The sequence below is a fragment of the Carlito syrichta genome, unplaced genomic scaffold (genome assembly GCF_000164805.1).
Source record: "Carlito syrichta isolate Samal-C Ts95f unplaced genomic scaffold, Tarsius_syrichta-2.0.1 Scaffold303099, whole genome shotgun sequence".
Taxonomy (NCBI): domain Eukaryota; kingdom Metazoa; phylum Chordata; class Mammalia; order Primates; family Tarsiidae; genus Carlito; species Carlito syrichta.
Window position 1 is genome coordinate 49,754 of NW_007247195.1, and position 7,191 is coordinate 56,944.

General features: G+C 39.0%; 1 pseudogene across 1 annotated transcript; it reads right to left on the reverse strand.

Moving 5' to 3' along the window:
* Positions 1–5,086: 5,086 nt before the first annotated feature.
* On the reverse strand, positions 5,087–6,462 carry LOC103260008 (annotated as a pseudogene). Its single transcript, XR_504260.2, has one exon. The product of XR_504260.2 is annotated as a leucine zipper transcription factor-like protein 1 pseudogene (transcript).
* Positions 6,463–7,191: the final 729 nt, after the last annotated feature.

Sequence of the window (7,191 nt, forward strand, 5' to 3'; positions counted from 1 at the left end):
GGTCCTTGCCACCTCCAGGAGAGATCTCCTCCTTAGAAATTGAGGAATGAGTCACCAGTATGGAAGGCACTTCCTCTTTTGAACTCAAAGCATGACACAAAGGCACTTCCTCTTTCAAAACTGAGCACTTTTTAGCTAAAACAGTAAGCAACTCCATAAGTTGAGCAAAAGTATCAGAAGAAAAAGAAAGAGTGGAGGGCTTACCCTCTTTCGCAGGCAGGCAAGGAAACTCAGTCACAGAGGCTCGAGTGGCCACAAATATCTCATCATTGTGACACCGAGAAGCAGCCTCATCCTGCTCCTGTCAAAAATCTTTAGAAGGGTGTCCCTCCTGATCATCGTGGGCAGCTAGAGCAGAAGCTGAGGGGGAACGCTGCAATGACGGAGGAGCCTGCTCTGCTCTATGAGGCTCAGAAGAGGGGTCTAAGCAATCTCTTACTAGGTTCCACAGAGATAAAGCAACTACTGGCATAGCTTCAGGACCATGTGCTTGATAATAATCCTTCAAACAACTACCTACTTTTTCCCAAGTAATCAGATTAACCATCCCAGCCTCAGGAAACCAGGGACATACTTCCTCTACAAATTGCAAAAATCTATCTATCTGCATCCTTAGCTCCTCTAGCTTTCAGCATAGATTTCAACATCTGCACAAAGAGAGTGTGTTCCTTAGAATGTAAATGTCCCATGTTTTACTCCCAACAATTAATCCTTTCCCTCGGTTACTTACTCATGAATCGCAATGCTGCACACAAAAAACGCCAGCCTCTGCGAGGGTTCCTCTACAGCCAATGCCAATCCCCAGTACCCAGGTCCCTGTTCGGGCACCACATTGAGGGGGTCCAGCCTCCACTGATCAGGGCCTGAGTTTAGGGGAGGGGATGGAGAAAAGAAAGAGACAGAGAAACAGCGGGATTGGGAGGACTCTCTCTCACATAGCAAGGAGCAAGACAGAGTAAATTTATTTTACCGCATGCCTCTTATATAGGACAAAAATCTCACAAAGGAAGGTGAAACCATACAAGCAGGATGTGTTAATGTCTGAGTTAAATCACACAAGCAGGGTAAGTATCAATGACTAAACTATGCATATCTTAACATCTATGCTAAGCAGGGCGATCACTTAGGATGAGCAGGTTCCGGTCTGGCCCACCTTGGCTATCCAAAGAAATGCAACCAAAAGGCCAGGGGAGACAAAGGAAAATGTAGGCTTAGTTCCTTGAACATAAGCCAAAGAATATAAGGGCCCTGCCAGCTTATATTCTGGTTTCCTTCATTGGTGATTTACAGTGAATTTAAAAAGACAGAGCTTCTGTGGTCTAATCACCTCTTAAACCTCCCACCCCCTTATAATGTTACAATGGCAATACTGTCACCTTCAAAGTACTCTCCTTTTGATGCAATACCAAATGCTTTTCCCACTGCCCAAAACAGTTTTTAAACTCATCAGTTTTGGTGTGTTTAGGGCTTCTGCCTCTCCCTCCCCCTCCCCAACACTTTTACATCAGCAAAAATTTTCCCTTTAGGTCTTTTTTATCCAGAGAAACAAAAAAAGAGTCACTGTGGTCAAGAGCAAGTGAATAGGGAGGGTGGGGCAAGGGAGTTATGCCATCTATGGTTAAAAACTGCCAAACACAGCATGGTGTCAGCAGATTGTTCGTGTAAATAACCCATCATGAAATGGGCAAACACGTTGAAAGTATTTTTTAAAATTACTAAAGCTGAACGCATTCTCTCAAAACATTAGTACAGTGATGTTGATGGGTTCCTAGAACACACCTAGCGGGGGAAGGGTGTACTACAAGGGGCCCATCCTCCCAAAATTTATTCTGGGTTTTTGAGTTCTCCGCTCCACCCCCCTCCACCCCCCTACACCCACACTGAAATATCATTCATCCACAAAAATGAAGAAAATTCTGCTATCTATAACAACATGGATAAATTTGAAAGACATGTTAACTGAAATAATCCATACACAGAAAGACAAATACCCTACAACCTCATTTTTATGTGTGCAATCTAAGAAACATAGAACTCATAGAAACAGAGGTAGAATAGTGGTTGTTGGAAGTTCAGGAAATGGAGAGGTGTTTGTTAAAGGATACAAACTCACAGCTTTAAAATGAACAAATTCTGGGTATATAATGATTTGGCTGTGGTAATCATTACACAGTGAGTACATATATCAAATCATCACATATGTACCTTGAACACAAACTTTGTCAACAGAATGTTTTTTTTAAAAAACTATATAATATAGTGGTTAATGATTTTTTAAAAGAGATTGTGCTGATATAACTGTATATGCACATGTAAAAGAATAAAGTTTGAACTTGCCTCATACAATATACAAAAATTATTTAATATGGATCAAAGAACAAAATGTAAGTTGGAAACTATAAAACTCATAGAATAAAATAGATGCAAAAACTCTCATGACCTTGGATTAAGCTATAGTTGCTTAAACATGACACCCAAAACACAAGTAACAAAGAACAAACAGATAAATTGGACTTCAACAAATATTAAAATCTTTATGTTTCAGAGAACATCATCAAAATTAAAAATACAGCCTTCAGGCTGGAGGAAATTGTTTGCAAGTCCTATATCTGATAAAGTTATTGTATGTAGAATATGTCAGCAACTCTTACAACTGATAAAAACAAAGACAAAAAGCCCAATTGAAAAATTAACAAAGGGTTAAGTATATTTCTCCATGGAATATATAAAGATGGCAAATACAGTAGTGGGATACTGTCAGGGAAGGGAGGAGGAACATAACATCCATAAGGGTAACTAATCTCAAACCAGGCAAAGTGGGACCAAAGGGAGGCCCCAACTTTACCTGTACAATGACCACTTGTATACCTAATCCTGAATTGTGCCCCATATCTTTAAGATAAAAACAGGTGACCAATAAACACATGAAAAGATGCTTGATACTATCAGTCATCAGGAAAATGCAAATCAAAACCATAATGATAACCACTGCACACTCACTAGAAAAGCTGGAATAAAAAAGACAGATATTAATACATAGTGGAAAGGATGTGGAGAAATCAGTACCCTTATACACTGCTCAGAAGAATATTAAATGGTGCAATGTCTTAGAAAACAGCCTGGCAGTTCCTTGAAGTTTGACCATAGGGTTACTATTTGAATATATATATATATTCAACAGAAATGAAAACATGTGTTTATACAAAAACTTGTATACAATGTTCAAGCAGCATTATTCCTAATGGCTAAAAAGTGGAAACAATTCAAATGTTTATGAGGAGTGAAAGAAAATTTATGTGATGGACATTATTTAGCAATAAAAAGTTAAGTACAGGTCAATGTTACAACACGGATGAGCCTTGAAATATTACGCTATACGAAGGAAGTCAGCCACAAAATACCATACATTGTATTATTCCACTTTTATGAAATGTCCATAAGAAGAAAATCTGTAGACACAGAAAGTAGATTAGTGGTTGCCAAAGGCTAAAGAATTGTTGGAGGAAAATGGAGGTGACAGTTTAGGAATAAATGGATGGCAGTGTTCTAAAATTGACCGTGGTGATGATTGTACTATTTTATGAATATACTGAAAACCACTGAGTTGAAATGGTTGAAATATATATGTTAATTGTATCTCAGTAAAACTATTCTAACAAAAAGTACTGATTCACATGAAATGGAGATGCCAGAACTACTATAGCAGATTGTGGAGAGAGATTGAAAGGCTCAGAGCAGGGAGCACACCAGCATAGATATACTATATGAAATGGAACACCCACTGGGCACCTATCTCCTTGGAAGACCCCAGAGATACTCTATTTATCAGGCAATAAGTAATTAGCAGGACATTGGGGTATTCACCTCTTTTGTCTGTCCTATATAGCCTGGAACTGACACTAGGAGATGATATTGAAGAACTTGGCCCCCTAGAAGCGATGAGGACAATAGAATCCCAGAAAGCCAGGTGGCAGCAAGGAAGAAGAAAAGTGGACAAAATTCCCAAAATCGTGTTAGAATGGAAGCCAGAAAAGCGTGACTGCAAGGGATTTAGGGAAATGACTAATAGTCCATGATGTGTCTAGGGGCAGGACAGTTGGTCAGACTATAAGAGTGTTGGCAGGGGACAGGGGGTGGGATTGGCAGTTGAGGGAAGCTGCTAGGGGAGGAAAGGGCATACCTCATCAACAAGGGTACCTGCATAATCAACGTTTGTATGCCTAACCCTGAATTGTACCCCATATCTTTATAATAATAAAAAATTACAAACAAGAGATGAAAATAAATAAACTGAAGACTAAAATTGACTGCCCCAGTAGAAGCTCACAATTCCTTGCCCAGTTTCCAGACCTGAGCCAGTTCTTAAACCCAGAATCCAATGATGGAAGGATACACCAAGCCCACTGATGAAGTATCTTGTAACACTATGGCAAGTGTGTACACTAGAAATTTTCCACATCCTTCCCTAAAGAGATTACTGACCATTCACTCAATTATCCATACACAGATAATTAGAAATACTCAGATTTTTAGATCTATTGGATACAGGGTCCAATATGACACTGATACCTAGGTAATCAAAGCACCATCATGGACTCCCATTTGAGGAGAGGCACATGGAGAACAGGAAATAATTTGAGTTCTCTCTCAGGTCCACTCACATTTCTGTGGGTTTTCTGCATTCACACATTTACTTGGGGTCATTTTTTTTAGGTTTCCAATATGTAATTGGAATGGACATATTCTGAAGTTGGCACAACTCTAGCATTAGGTATTTGGCCTGTGGAGACAAAGCTTTGTAGCCAGAAAGGCCAATGGGAGCCCCCTAAAGAGCCTCCAATCTCAGGAAAGACAGAAAATTAAAAACAGCATTGTATCTTGGTTGTAATGAAAGTGATTGATGTCACCTCCAAATACTTAAAAGATGCAAGGATTACAGTTCCACCATATAACTATTAACTCACCAGTCTAATTCTTATGATATGGGTGAGAGATGGCAGATGATAGTAAACTACTTAAAACTTGACCCATAATGAGTCCCGCCTTCAGTAGCTGGGCTGAATATGATATATATATTTTTTTTTATTTGTAATAATAATCTTTAATAACACTGCTTATTTTTACTCTTGAGTAATATACAAGTATAGACACTACTAACTTCTCTAACATTTATCAAAAAGGTATACTCTTTATACTAATGCAAGAAGATAAGACTCTTCTCACTTCAAAAATCTCTTTACTGTGAAGGAATTCTCACTGAATGTGAACTAAGACTCTTGAGCACTCGGTAGAGAGGTGTGAGGGACCACCAGCCAGAATCACTAGGTTTTCTCTGTTCTCAACTAGAGAGCTGGAAATAGGAACTCTAGTTCCAAATATTAGAACTGAAGTCTATATCTTAGAAAAATAAGAGATATGACAAAATGCTTCCAAATGCATGCCTGAGGTGAGAGACAGCTTATATGTTCATGTTGTGGCAGCTTCCAGATGAAATTTCCAGTTTTCAATCTTCAGGTTCATATTTTTCCAATCTTTTCCTCGGGTCTTTGATTTGGTCATTCTTCTTGGTAAGAATTTCTTTCATGTTTCGATAAGCTGCTGTTTGTTGAAATTTCTTTTCTAATTCTTTTTCAGCCGGGCTCAGTTTCTCCTGAACTCTGAGCGGGTCATGCTTGTTTATTGCTAGATTTTCCTCCAGAGACTTCTGGTTTTCTGTCTTGTTATTAAGTGTCTTCTGAAACTCACTCTTTAAAGCAGCAACTGTGTTTTCCAAGTCACTCAAGTCTTGGGCCTTTATAAAATCCTTTTGATTTCCTTGGTCAAGCTGTAAATCTTGCAATACTCTTTCAAGTTTTAACTTCTCATCCAATGCATTTGTAGCCTGTATTTCAACAGTCTTCAACCTTGACTTCAATTTCTCATTCTCTTCTTGAAGTCTTAAAATTTCCTTATTTAGGAGTTCTGCTGTTCCACCTTCATTAAGTGGAACAAGTTTTGGCTTTGTGAGATCTATGATGGGCTTTTTATTTGAAGATATAATCTCTGCTTTTTCAAATTCTGCAACTTGTTCTAATAATTCTCTGTTTTCAAGCTCAGATATGTCTGTCTGTAGCTTAAGGTACCACTTCTCAGCTTGTGCAAACAGCTGCCACAGAAGTAACACATTGGTGTAGGCAGTGTTGATGAGCTCAGACTCTACCTCACTGTGAACAACAGCCTGCAAACCATTCAGGACTTCAGACACCTCATCTATGGTGAAGGTTTTCTCTACCAGCCTGCTCTCCTTGAGGTCTTGGAAGCAAGAATCTACAGTTTTGAGTCTCAAGCCTCTCTTTGAAAGAGCAAAACGCATATAATTAATAACTTCATTTTGATGGTGCTCATTTAGGCTCAACTCTGCCATGGCGGCAGGCGGCAGGCAGTAGACAGGAGTCGGTAGTCTAAAGGAGTGAGAGGTCAGGCAAAGATGCGGAGGGAGTGTAGGTTGTTTAGAAGCCTCTGGTTGTTAATGAATGTGATATATTTAAAAGAACAGATTATACAGCTTCTGGTATATTATATAGAGCTATTGATTTGCCTAACTACATTCTTTCAAATACCTGTGAAAAAGAGGGCCAGAAGCTATCTCGATCCATACACCACAAATAACACAGTATTTTAAATTTTGTTCCATAGCTAGCTATCCCAACTCACTATCATAACACAGAATAAAGGGAGTGGATCATCTGGACATTCCACAGAATAACACATTGGTTCGCTACATTGATGGCATCTTGTTATTTGGATTTGACGAGAAGAACTGGAATTTTACTCTGCATGTTCTGGTAACAGAAATGCACTTCATATGGTGGTAAACTATACAAAGATTCAAGCAAGAGTCTGCCACATTGGTGAGGTTTTGAGGGCTACAATGGTTTGTGGAATGATGGAACATCTCCTCAAGAGTATAGAACAGGAAATCACACTTTGTACCCTCTATCATTAAGAAAGTAGTCCAACACTGGTGTCTTCTTCAGGTTTTAGAGGCATCATACTCCATACTGTGAAATTATTGTTCTGATCTTATACATCAAGTGACATTAAAAGCTCCTGGTTTCAACTGAAACTCAGAACTATAAGGGCTCTTCAGCAGGCCTGGATATAGCCTAAGTTGCCCTGATGCTTAGTCCACCTGACATAGCAGATATCACA